The sequence below is a fragment of the Rhipicephalus microplus genome, unplaced genomic scaffold (genome assembly GCF_043290135.1).
Source record: "Rhipicephalus microplus isolate Deutch F79 unplaced genomic scaffold, USDA_Rmic scaffold_223, whole genome shotgun sequence".
NCBI lineage: Eukaryota > Metazoa > Arthropoda > Arachnida > Ixodida > Ixodidae > Rhipicephalus > Rhipicephalus microplus.
The window spans coordinates 80,001-92,500 of NW_027464794.1; the positions used below are offsets into that span (position 1 = coordinate 80,001).

Consider the following 12,500-nt stretch of genomic DNA (forward strand, 5'->3'; position numbering starts at 1 on the left):
GCCGCCCCGGCTGACGCGGTTTTTTGCCGCCCCGGCTGACGCAGTTCGGACTTGGCACTTTTCGGCTGTGCCTGGCTGGCGGCCCACTCACTCGATCGCCATGTCTGTTTGCCACAGTTTTCCCGGTGGTGCCGCACCCGGGCTCGCCCCGGCAGACGCGTTTTTTTTTTTTTCTTTCGCCCCGGCTGACGCAGTTTTCGCGCCGCCCCGGCTGACGCGGTTTCGTGCCGCCCCGGCAGACGCGGTTTTTTGCGCCGCCCCGGCTGACGCGGTTTTTGCCGCCCCGGCTGACGCAGTTCGGACTTAGCACTTTTTGGCTGAGCCTGGCTGGTGGCCCACTCACTCGATCGCCATGTCTGTTAGCCACAGTTTTCCCGGTGGTGCCGCACCCGGGCTCGCCCCGGCTGACGCAGTTTTCGCGCCGCCCCGGCTGACGCGGTTTCGTGCCGCCCCGGCAGACGCGGTTTTCGCGCCGCCCCGGCTGACGCGGTTTTTGCCGCCCCGGCTGACGCAGTTCGGACTTAGCACTTTTCGGCTGTGCCTGGCTGGCGGCCCACTCACTCGATCGCCATGTCTGTTTGCCACAGTTTTCCCGGTGGTGCCGCACCCGGGCTCGCCCCGGCTGACGCAGTTTTCGCGCCGCCCCGGCTGACGCGGTTTCGTGCCGCCCCGGCAGACGCGGTTTTCGCGCCGCCCCGGCTGACGCGGTTTCGTGCCGCCCCGGCAGACGCGGTTTTTTGCCGCCCCAGCTGACGCAGTTCGGACTTAGCACTTTTTGGCTGAGCCTTGCTGGCGGCCCACTCACTCGATCGCCATGTCTGTTTGCCACAGTTTTCCCGGTGGTGCCGCACCCGGGCTCGCCCCGGCAGACGCGTTTTTTTTTTCTTTCGCCCCGGCTGACGCAGTTTTCGCGCCGCCCCGGCAGACGCGGTTTTCGCGCCGCCCCGGCAGACGCGGTTTTTTGCGCCGCCCCGGCTGACGCAGTTCGGACTTGGCACTTTTTGGCTGAGCCTGGCTGGCGGCCCACTCACTCGATCGCCATGTCTGTTTGCCACAGTTTTCCCGGTGGTGCCGCACCCGGGCTCGCCCCGGCTGACGCAGTTTTCGCGCCGCCCCGGCTGACGCGGTTTCGTGCCGCCCCGGCAGACGCGGTTTTTTGCGCCGCCCCGGCTGACGCGGTTTTTTGCCGCCCCGGCTGACGCAGTTCGGACTTGGCACTTTTCGGCTGTGCCTGGCTGGCGGCCCACTCACTCGATCGCCATGTCTGTTTCCCACAGTTTTCCCGGTGGTGCCGCACCCGGGCTCGCCCCGGCAGACGCGTTTTTTTTTTTCTTTCGCCCCGGCTGACGCAGTTTTCGCGCCGCCCCGGCTGACGCGGTTTCGTGCCGCCCCGGCAGACGCGGTTTTTTGCGCCGCCCCGGCTGACGCGGTTTTTGCCGCCCCGGCTGACGCAGTTCGGACTTAGCACTTTTTGGCTGAGCCTGGCTGGTGGCCCACTCACTCGATCGCCATGTCTGTTAGCCACAGTTTTCCCGGTGGTGCCGCACCCGGGCTCGCCCCGGCTGACGCAGTTTTCGCGCCGCCCCGGCTGACGCGGTTTCGTGCCGCCCCGGCAGACGCGGTTTTCGCGCCGCCCCGGCTGACGCGGTTTTTGCCGCCCCGGCTGACGCAGTTCGGACTTAGCACTTTTCGGCTGTGCCTGGCTGGCGGCCCACTCACTCGATCGCCATGTCTGTTTGCCACAGTTTTCCCGGTGGTGCCGCACCCGGGCTCGCCCCGGCTGACGCAGTTTTCGCGCCGCCCCGGCTGACGCGGTTTCGTGCCGCCCCGGCAGACGCGGTTTTCGCGCCGCCCCGGCTGACGCGGTTTCGTGCCGCCCCGGCAGACGCGGTTTTTTGCCGCCCCAGCTGACGCAGTTCGGACTTAGCACTTTTTGGCTGAGCCTTGCTGGCGGCCCACTCACTCGATCGCCATGTCTGTTTGCCACAGTTTTCCCGGTGGTGCCGCACCCGGGCTCGCCCCGGCAGACGCGTTTTTTTTTTTCTTTCGCCCCGGCTGACGCAGTTTTCGCGCCGCCCCGGCAGACGCGGTTTTCGCGCCGCCCCGGCAGACGCGGTTTTTTGCGCCGCCCCGGCTGACGCGGTTTTTTGCCGCCCCGGCTGACGCAGTTCGGACTTGGCACTTTTTGGCTGAGCCTGGCTGGCGGCCCACTCACTCGATCGCCATGTCTGTTTGCCACAGTTTTCCCGGTGGTGCCGCACCCGGGCTCGCCCCGGCTGACGCAGTTTTCGCGCCGCCCCGGCTGACGCGGTTTCGTGCCGCCCCGGCAGACGCGGTTTTTTGCGCCGCCCCGGCTGACGCGGTTTTTTGCCGCCCCGGCTGACACGGTTCGGACTTTGCACTTTTCGGCTGTGCCTGGCTGGCGGCCCACTCACTCGATCGCCATGTCTGTTTGCCACAGTTTTCCCGGTGGTGCCGCACCCGGGCTCGCCCCGGCAGACGCGTTTTTTTTTTTTTTTCTTTCGCCCCGGCTGACGCAGTTTTCGCGCCGCCCCGGCTGACGCGGTTTCGTGCCGCCCCGGCAGACGCGGTTTTTTGCGCCGCCCCGGCTGACGTGGTTTTTGCCGCCCCGGCTGACGCAGTTCGGACTTTGCACTTTTTGGCTGAGCCTGGCTGGCGGCCCACTCACTCGATCGCCATGTCTGTTTGCCACAGTTTTCCCGGTGGTGCCGCACCCGGGCTCGCCCCGGCAGACGCGTTTTTTTTTTTCCTTCGCCCCGGCAGACGTGGTTCCCCCCCCCCCTCCGTCTTTCTTTTTGTTTTTTTTTTTCGCCGCGGCTGAAGTGGATTTTTCGGTGCCTCGACGCCCCGGTAGTCGCGGTTTTTCCGTTTCCGCACGGCCCCGGCTGACGCTGCTCGGTCACAGTCGCCTTTTGTGGTGATTGCAGACTTCTTGAGCGCGGGTGTTTTTTTTTTTTTGTTGTTGTTGTTGTTTTATTACGCATTCGCTCCAGCAGACGCTGTTTAGACTTTTTGTTTCCTCTTTTATCCTGCGACGAGGTGACGAGGTTTATTCGGTGCCCCGCCGCCCCGGCTGAAGTGATTTTTCCTGTCCCGTGCCGCCCCGGCTGACGCGGTTGGGACTTCGCGTTTGTTCGGCCGCCACGGGTTTTGGCGCACTCGCTCGGTTGCTTGTTCTTGCCACTTGTTGCGAACCCAGGTTTCTTGAGCGAGCGCGGGCGTTTTTTCTTCCTTTCTTTCTTTGTTCTATGTGTTAGCGAATCGGCCTTTAATATCACACGAGGACTCACAACCAACAATTTTCAGTTTGAAGTGTAAAAAATCTGCAGGTGTTGACGTAACTGACTTGCCCCGTACCCTTGAGTACATCCATGAAGTTCTCGTAGTACTACTAAATCGCATTATTCCAAGTGGAGAAATTCCCATAAACTTGCAAACCTCTACACGAAAATCGGTGCGCGTGATAAAGTTGAAAATTATCGTCCGATATCAAATGTGCCTTCTATAACACAAATTCTAGGAAAAAAAAAAAAAAAACACTTGTTCGCCGTTTTCTGCGCCGTGACTGGCAGCACTCCGGCGAAGCGAAACGGGGTCGATTCGAGCACGATATCGGCGTCTTTCGACGTGCTCGCCGGCGACCGTCGCACGAGTACGTCGCACGAGCGCGTCTGCCGGGGCGCCGTTTGCGAAGCCGACGCAAAAGTGGGAACCGCCGCTCGGATGATCGCCGCTTTCGGCAGAGTGAGTGTTGGCACTCCGGGGAAGCGAAACAGCGTGAATGCGCCCACGAAATCGGCGTATTTTGAAGTGCCCGCCGGCGACCGTCGCACGAGTACGGTAAACCGCGTCAGCCGGGGCGTAGTTCGGGACGCCGACGAAAAAGTGGGAAGCGCAACTCGGATCTTCGCCGTTTTTGCAGGAGTGAGTGGCGGCCCTCCTGCGAGACCAAGAAGCATCGATTCGTGCACGAATTCGGCGCCTTTCGACGTGATCGCCGGCGACCGTCGCTCGAGTAGGGCAAACCGCGTCTGCCGGGGCGGGCTTCGGGACGCCGATGCGAAAGTGGGAAACGCTGCTCGGATGTTCGCCGTTTTTGGCCGAGTGAGTGCTGGCACACGGGCGAAGCCAAACGGGGCCGATTACGGCACGATATCGGCGTCTTTCGACGTGCCCGCCGGCGACCGTCGCACGAGTACGGTAAACCGCGTCAGCCCGGGCGGAGTTCGGGACGCCGATGCGAAAGTGGAGAACGCCGCTCGGATCTTCGCCGTTTTTGGAGGAGTGAGTGGCGGCACTCCGGAGAAGCCAAGGAGCGCCAATTAGCGCACGATATCGGCGTCTTTCGACGCGCTCGCCGGCGACCGTCGCACGAGTAGGGCAAACCGCGTCTGCCGGGGCGGGGTTTACGACGCCGACGCAAAAGTGGGAACCGCCGCTCGGATGTTGGCCGTTTTTGGCAGAGTGAGTGCTGGCACTCCGGCGACGCGAAAGAGCGCGAATGCGCCCACGAAAGTGGCGTATTTGGACGTGCGTGACGGCGACCGCTGCAGGAGTACGAAAAACCACGTCAGCCGGGGCGAGCGACACACGGCGGTCTGGGTGCTTATCGCTGCTATTATAGGGGCACCCCGGCAGACGCAGAAAAAAAAAAAAAAATTTTCGACCTTCTTTTTTGCTGGTCGAGCTCGGGTAACCCAGGTCGCAATGGGAGCCGCGCACGAAAGCGGCGTCGCGAGACGCGTTCGCGGTCGCTAGTCGCACGAGCTCGGCAACCGCGTCAGCCGGCGCGGAGTTCGGGATGCCGACGGCTAAGTGGGTACCGCTGCTCGGATGTTCGCCGTTTTTGGCCGAGTGAGTGCTGGCACTCCGGTGAAGCCAAGGAGCGCCAATTCGTGCACGATATCGGCGTCTTTCGACGTGCCCGCCGGCCACCGCCGCACGAGTACGGCAAACCGCGTCTGCCGGGGCGGGGTTCGCGACGCGTACGCAATAGTGGGAACCGTCGCTCGGATGTTCGTCGTCTTTGGCCGAGCGAGTGCTGGCACTCCGGCGAAGCGAAACGGGGCCGATTCGGGCACGATATCGGCGTATTTCGACGTGCTCGCCGGCGACCGTCGCACGAGTACGGCAAAGCGCGTCTGCCGGGGCGAGGTTTGCGATGCCGACGAAAAAGTGGGAAGCGCCGCTCGGATCTTCGCCGTTTTTGCAGGAGTGAGTGGCGGCCCTCCTGCGAGACCAAGAAGCATCGACTCGCGCACGATATCGGTGTCTTTCGACGTGCCCGCCGGCCACCGCCGCACGAGTACGGCAAACCGCGTATGCCGGGGCGGGGTTGGCGACGCCGACGCAAAAGTGGGAACCGCCACTAGGATGTTCGCCGTTTTTGGCAGAGTGAGTGCTGGCACTCCGGCGAAGCGAAAGAGCGCGAATGCGCCCACGAAAGTGGCGTGTTTGGACGTGCTTGACGACGACCACCGCAGGAAAACGAAAAACCACGTCAGCCGGGGCGAGCGACCCATGGCGGTCTGGGTGCTTATCGCTGCTATTATAGGGGCACCCCGGCAGACGCAAAAAAAAAAAAAAATTTTTTTTCGACATTCTTTTTTGCTCGTCGACCTCGGGTGACCCAGGTCGCAGTGGGAGCCGCGCACGAAAGCGGCGTCGCGAGACGGCTTCGCGGTCGCTAGTCGCACGAGCTCGGCAACCGCGTCTGCCGGGGCGGAGTTCGGGACGCCGACGGCTAAGTGGGAACCGCCGCTCGGATGTTCGCCGTTTGTGGCCGAGTGAGTGCTGGCACTCCGGCGAAGCCAAACGGGGCCGATTCCGGCACGATATCGGCGTCTTTCTACGTGCTCGCCGGCGACCGTCGCACGAGTACGGCAAAGTGCGTCTGCCGGGGCGGGGTTTGCGACGCGTACGCAATAGTGAGAACCGTCGCTCGGATGTTCGTCGTCTTTCGCCGAGCCAGTGCTGGCAATCCGGCGAAGCCGAACGGAGCCGATTCGGGCACGATATCGGCGTCTTTCCACGTGCTCGCCGGCGACCGTCGCACGAGTACGGTAAACCGCGTCAGCCGGGGCGGAGTTCGGGACGCCGATGCGAAAGTGGGAAGCGCCGCTCGGATCTTCGCCGTTTTTGGAGGAGTCAGTGGCGGCACTCCGGTGAAGCCAAGGTGCGCCAATTCGCGCACGATATCGGCGTCTTTCGACGTGCCCGCCGGCCACCGTCGCACGAGTACGGCAAACCTCGTCTGCCGGGGCGGGGTTTGCGACGCCGACGCAAAAGTGGGAACCGCCGCTCGGATGTTCGCCGTTTTTGGCAGAGTGAGTGCTGGCACTCCGGCGAAGCGAAAGAGCGCGAATGCGCCCACGAAAGTGGCGTGTTTGGACGTGCTTGACGACGACCACCGCAGGAAAACGAAAAACCACGTCAGCCGGGGCGAGCGACCCATGGCGGTCTGGGTGCTTATCGCTGCTATTATAGGGGCACCCCGGCAGACGCAAAAAAAAAAAAAAATTTTTTTCGACATTCTTTTTTGCTCGTCGACCTCGGGTGACCCAGGTCGCAGTGGGAGCCGCGCACGAAAGCGGCGTCGCGAGACGGCTTCGCGGTCGCTAGTCGCACGAGCTCGGCAACCGCGTCTGCCGGGGCGGAGTTCGGGACGCCGACGGCTAAGTGGGAACCGCCGCTCGGATGTTCGCCGTTTGTGGCCGAGTGAGTGCTGGCACTCCGGCGAAGCCAAACGGGGCCGATTCCGGCACGATATCGGCGTCTTTCTACGTGCTCGCCGGCGACCGTCGCACGAGTACGGCAAAGTGCGTCTGCCGGGGCGGGGTTTGCGACGCGTACGCAATAGTGAGAACCGTCGCTCGGATGTTCGTCGTCTTTCGCCGAGCCAGTGCTGGCACTCCGGCGAAGCCGAACGGAGCCGATTCGGGCACGATATCGGCGTCTTTCCACGTGCTCGCCGGCGACCGTCGCACGAGTACGGTAAACCGCGTCAGCCGGGGCGGAGTTCGGGACGCCGATGCGAAAGTGGGAAGCGCCGCTCGGATCTTCGCCGTTTTTGGAGGAGTCAGTGGCGGCACTCCGGTGAAGCCAAGGTGCGCCAATTCGCGCACGATATCGGCGTCTTTCGACGTGCCCGCCGGCCACCGTCGCACGAGTACGGCAAACCTCGTCTGCCGGGGCGGGGTTTGCGACGCCGACGCAAAAGTGGGAACCGCCGCTCGGATGTTCGCCGTTTTTGGCAGAGTGAGTGCTGGCACTCCGGCGAAGCGAAAGAGCGTGAATGCGCCCACGAAAGTAGCGTATTTGGACGTGCTTGACGGCGACCGCCGCAGGAGTACGAAAAACCACGTCAGCCGGGGCGAGCGACCCACGGCGGTCTGGGTGCTTATCGCTGCTATTATAGGGGCACCCCGGCAGACGCAGAAAGAAAAAAAAAAATGGGGACATGGCGTGCGTCACCGTGCGGCTTCGCAGCGTTGCCGAAGTCGCCGAGCCCTTCGACTGAGCCGAACGGCGGACAGGGAACGTTGGTCGGCCGTTCTAACCTGTCGGTGCCACGCCGAGACGTCGTTAAGGAAAACCGCGTCGTGGGCCTCTACGACGCCGTCGAGTCGTTGTACGTTTGGTGTCCAGCGTGTCGGCGGCGAGTAGCGGACACGTCGTTCACGACTTCGGTCTTTCGCAGTCGACGCGAACTTGCGGAGAGTCGTGGTGCCTCACGTTTTCGGCAGAAACCGCGGCGGAATTTTCCCGTGCGTGCGCGCACGACCTCGGTGCTGTGCCGTCAGCGTAGTGTTGCACAAACTCGTGGCCTACCCAAGGTGCGGTACGTTTGCGGCCGTATCCTCGGTGGGAATTTCGTGAGTAGGGTCGCAAATTCTACGACCTCGGCGGGTTTGAGAGCGACGTAGACTTGTGGCACGCTCAACATGCCACACGTTTCGGGGCACACCCGCGGTGAAATTTTCTCGAGTACGCTCGTATTAGGGCCCAAGGAGGTCTGGGTACTTATCGCTGCTATTATGTGGGGGTTCTCGTGAGCGGCGTACGCGAAAGCGACCGGGTGTCTGATATGCGGCGGGCTTCGGCCTCGTCAAGCGTGTCCTCGGGTCTGCTCCAGGGGAATCCACGGCAGTCGTCTGCAGCCTCATCCGCTTGATGCGTTAGGGGCTGGTTGTCGGACGGTGCCGTTTTACCACGATATCGAGGTGTGTTCCGTGTCGTCCTCGGGCGATTCAGATGCGAAAGCGCCGAAGACGCGGGCGTGACCCGTCGTCTGGCGGCTTTGCAGTCTCGGCTCCGTTGCTAGTTCCGGCCGGTCCACCGACAGTGCAGCGGGCTTGGGCAACCCGCACGGCGCGACCGAGTCGATGCAACGAAAAAGAGCGAGCATGAACGTGCTTCTTGCCGCACGGCTCCCACTCGTCTTTCGGGAAGGTTGTGCCGTAGCGAGCTCGAACGCCGTCATCTCGGAGTGCAAAATAAGCGTGTTGGGGCGCCTGAAGGTGGCCTCCGCCGCACACAGACTGCGTCCGGCCCGCCGAGGGCGAGGACGGACGCGCAGTCGAACGATTACCTGGTTGATCCTGCCAGTAATCATATGCTTGTCTCAAAGATTAAGCCATGCATGTCTAAGTACATGCCGAAATAAGGCGAAACCGCGAATGGCTCATTAAATCAGTTATGGTTCCTTAGATCGTTTCTTCCTACTTGGATAACTGTGGCAATTCTAGAGCTAATACATGCAGTGAGCCTGGAGCCCTTTGGGTAACGGGTGCTTTTATTAGACCAAGATCGATCGGGTTTCGGCCCGTATTGTGTGGTGACTCTGGATAACTTTGTGCTGATCGCATGGCCACGAGCCGGCGACGTTTCTTTCAAGTGTCTGCCTTATCAACTTTCGATGGTAGGTTACTTGCTTACCATGGTTGTTACGGGTAACGGAGAATCAGGGTTCGATTCCGGAGAGGGAGCCTGAGAAACGGCTACCACATCCAAGGAAGGCAGCAGGCGCGCAAATTACCCACTCCCGGCACGGGGAGGTAGTGACGAAAAATAACAATACGGGACTCTTTTGAGGCCCCGTAATTGAAATGAGTACACTCTAAATCCTTTAACGAGGATCAATTGGAGGGCAAGTCTGGTGCCAGCAGCCGCGGTAATTCCAGCTCCAATAGCGTATACTAAAGCTGCTGCGGTTAAAAAGCTCGTAGTTGGATCTCAGTTCCAGACGAGTAGTGCATCTACCCGATGCGACGGCTCGGACTGAACATCATGCCGGTTCTTTCTTGGTGCACTTCATTGTGTGCCTCGAGATGGCCGGTGCTTTTACTTTGAAAAAATTAGAGTGCTCAACGCAGGCGAGTCGCCTGAATAAACTTGCATGGAATAATAGAACAAGACCTCGTTTCTGTTCTGTTGGTTTTTGGAATACGAGGTAATGATTAAGAGGGACGGACGGGGGCATTCGTATTGCGGCGCTAGAGGTGAAATTCTTGGACCGTCGCAAGACGAACTACTGCGAAAGCATTTGCCAAGAATGTTTTCATTGATCAAGAACGAAAGTCAGAGGTTCGAAGGCGATCAGATACCGCCCTAGTTCTGACCATAAACGATGCCAACCAGCGATCCGCCTGAGTTACTCAAATGACTCGGCGGGCAGCTTCCGGGAAACCAAAGTATTTGGGTTCCGGGGGAAGTATGGTTGCAAAGCTGAAACTTAAAGGAATTGACGGAAGGGCACCACCAGGAGTGGAGCCTGCGGCTTAATTTGACTCAACACGGGAAAACTTACCCGGCCCGGACACTGGGAGGATTGACAGATTGAGAGCTCTTTCTTGATTCGGTGGATGGTGGTGCATGGCCGTTCTTAGTTGGTGGAGCGATTTGTCTGGTTAATTCCGATAACGAACGAGACTCTAGCCTATTAAATAGGTGCGGGGTTCCCAGCACCTTACAACCTTCTTAGAGGGACAAGCGGCTCCTAGCCGCACGAAACAGAGCAATAACAGGTCTGTGATGCCCTTAGATGTCCGGGGCCGCACGCGCGCTACACTGAAGGAAGCAGCGTGTCTTTATCCCTGTCTGAAAAGACTGGGTAACCCGTGGAACTTCTTTCGTGATTGGGATAGGGGCTTGCAATTGTTCCCCTTGAACGAGGAATTCCCAGTAAGCGCGAGTCATAAGCTCGCGTTGATTACGTCCCTGCCCTTTGTACACACCGCCCGTCGCTACTACCGATTGAATGATTTAGTGAGGTCTTCGGACCGATGTCCGGCGCGGCCTTTCGGTTGCGCCGGTCTGTTGGAAAGATGACCAAACTTGATCATTTAGAGGAAGTAAAAGTCGTAACAAGGTTTCCGTAGGTGAACCTGCGGAAGGATCATTAACGGATTGTGAAGGGTGAGCGCCTCAGCTGCGTCTGCGCCCGACACTTTCTGCCGCTGACCCCGTTTGGACGCGGGGTCGGCTTTTCCCCACGGGGCTGCCTGAATGTGGAGCGGCACCCCGTGACAAATTGTTGCGCCCAGCGGACGCCAACACCGCGACCTTGGACGGTCGGCCAGGTGGCGGACGCGGGTACAAACGGCGCAACGCACTCATAGGTCGGCTTTCGACCCGCCACTGCACCGTGGCTCGAAGCGCTCGAAATGCGCGACCCGACCGCTGCGGGACCGCCTAGTACTGTAAACAGGAGCGGCGGAGCGCGAACGGCGAGTCGTGGTTACGTCGGTAGAAGGCGAGGCTGCGCGTTCCCGAAACGCCAGCCGAGTGCCCTCCCGACCGTTCGAGCGTGCAAGAACGAGACCCGACAATCGCGCGGCGACTGCCAAGTACGAGAGGAACGGCACAAGCGTCGGCGGTCGGTCAAGGAACTGGCGATGTGACGGGTCCGCTGTGCACCAGTGCATACCGTCCCGCCGTCCGCGGCAAGCGCCTCCGCGTCCTCGGGTGACGGAGGCTGCCGGTCGGTTCTTGCAGGCGAGGGATCTCGCTGGCACCGGTTCGCGTTGACGCGCGGCCGGTCATGGCACGGCGATGCGACGGCCGAGGTGCGCAGTACTCGATGGAGGAACCGCACGCTCCGATGACCGTCCCGCCCTCCGCGGCGTATGCGTACCGACCGTAATGGTTGCAGCAGCGCCGGCCGGCTTTTGAATTCGCCACACGAAACACGGTGCGAGATCGCGGTTAGGGGAGCGTCGACGTTGCCAGGCGTTTTGCTTGCTGCCGAGGGAAAGGCGGCACGGCCACGTCGCGCTCGTCGCGATTAGCGGGTCTGCGCGCTTTGGGAAGGTGCCGCAACGACTTGCCGAAAGAGGAAGCACGGAAGAACGAGGGACTTGGACGTCCCGACAATTGAACGCACTTGCGGCCAGGCCCTTGCTGGCTTCGTTCTTCCGCCTCGAGTAGGCTCGTACGCGGCTCCGGCGCCGAAAGTGGTCCTTGGCACCGACTTCGGTGGACGTGGGAAGTGCCGCGCAAGTACGGCGCGCCTGGCTCCACCTGTTGGCTAAAGTAGGCAGCCGGATCGGCATTTTGGTGTGCGGTGGCAAACCGTGGATGCGAAAAAAGCTTGTGCGATTTCGTGGAACAAAAAGCGGGGGTCCCCCTTTTTATGCGGAGGAGACCGACCCGCCCGCCGTGGTGAACCGCGACGCCACGGTAAAAACGGGAGAGGCTTGTCGATGGGACCGTGCATCCCGCGCTCCACGGAGGCCGGGAGGCGGCCGCCCGAGGAAATGTGTAGCCGTCGAGGCCCGCATCTGCGTGCACTCTTATCCAAATGGGTGTACCGCAGGCATTTTCTGGTTAGGCGGGCCAATGAGAGCGAGCACACAACGATACCTACGGGTCCGGCTTGGAGAACCGGCTTCGACGCCTCCCGAGTATTTATAGAGGGGTGGACCACGAAAGCACTCGCAAGTAGCGGAAGCGAAACGCCGTCCGAAACACACCGTTTGCTCGATTTGCGGCAGCCGAAAAAGGCGCGGCAGAGTTTTGGAGTCCAAGCGTGCGCTGAAAAGCGCCCTTCTTGGCCACTGTTTGGCCGAGTGCCAGAAACGTTTGGTTTTGACTGTACGGAATTGAACAAACACTTTTTCACGACTCTAAGCGGTGGATCACTCGGTTCTCGGGTCGATGAAGAACGCAGCCAGCTGCGAGACTTGGTGTGAATTGCAGGACACACTGAGCACTGATTCTTTGAACGCACATTGCGGCCTTGGGTCTTCCCTTGGCTTCGTCTGTCTGAGGGTCGGATCACATATCAAGAGAGCCTTCGGCGCACAAGGGAACGTGAGCCGTCGACTCGTTTTGACCGCGTCGGCAACACGGACAGCACGCTGAACACCTCACAGCGAGCGCCAACAGCGGCCACTCAAGGGCGAGACGGTGGCGACCGTCGTGCCAGAGCCCAACCGAAACGGGGGCGACCGACTGCATTGAGGATGTGGCACCTCGTT

At 61.0% G+C, this 12,500-nt stretch overlaps 2 non-coding genes across 2 annotated transcripts; both read left to right on the top strand.

The window, feature by feature from the left end:
* Window positions 1-8,608: 8,608 nt before the first annotated feature.
* On the top strand, window positions 8,609-10,423 carry LOC142792476 (small subunit ribosomal RNA). The gene has a single exon (XR_012890951.1). It is a non-coding gene; the product is annotated as a small subunit ribosomal RNA (ribosomal RNA).
* A 1,719-nt stretch (window positions 10,424-12,142) lies between these two features.
* LOC142792493 (5.8S ribosomal RNA) lies at window positions 12,143-12,295 on the top strand. The gene has a single exon (XR_012890968.1). It is a non-coding gene; the product is annotated as a 5.8S ribosomal RNA (ribosomal RNA).
* The last annotated feature ends 205 nt before the right edge of the window (window positions 12,296-12,500 follow it).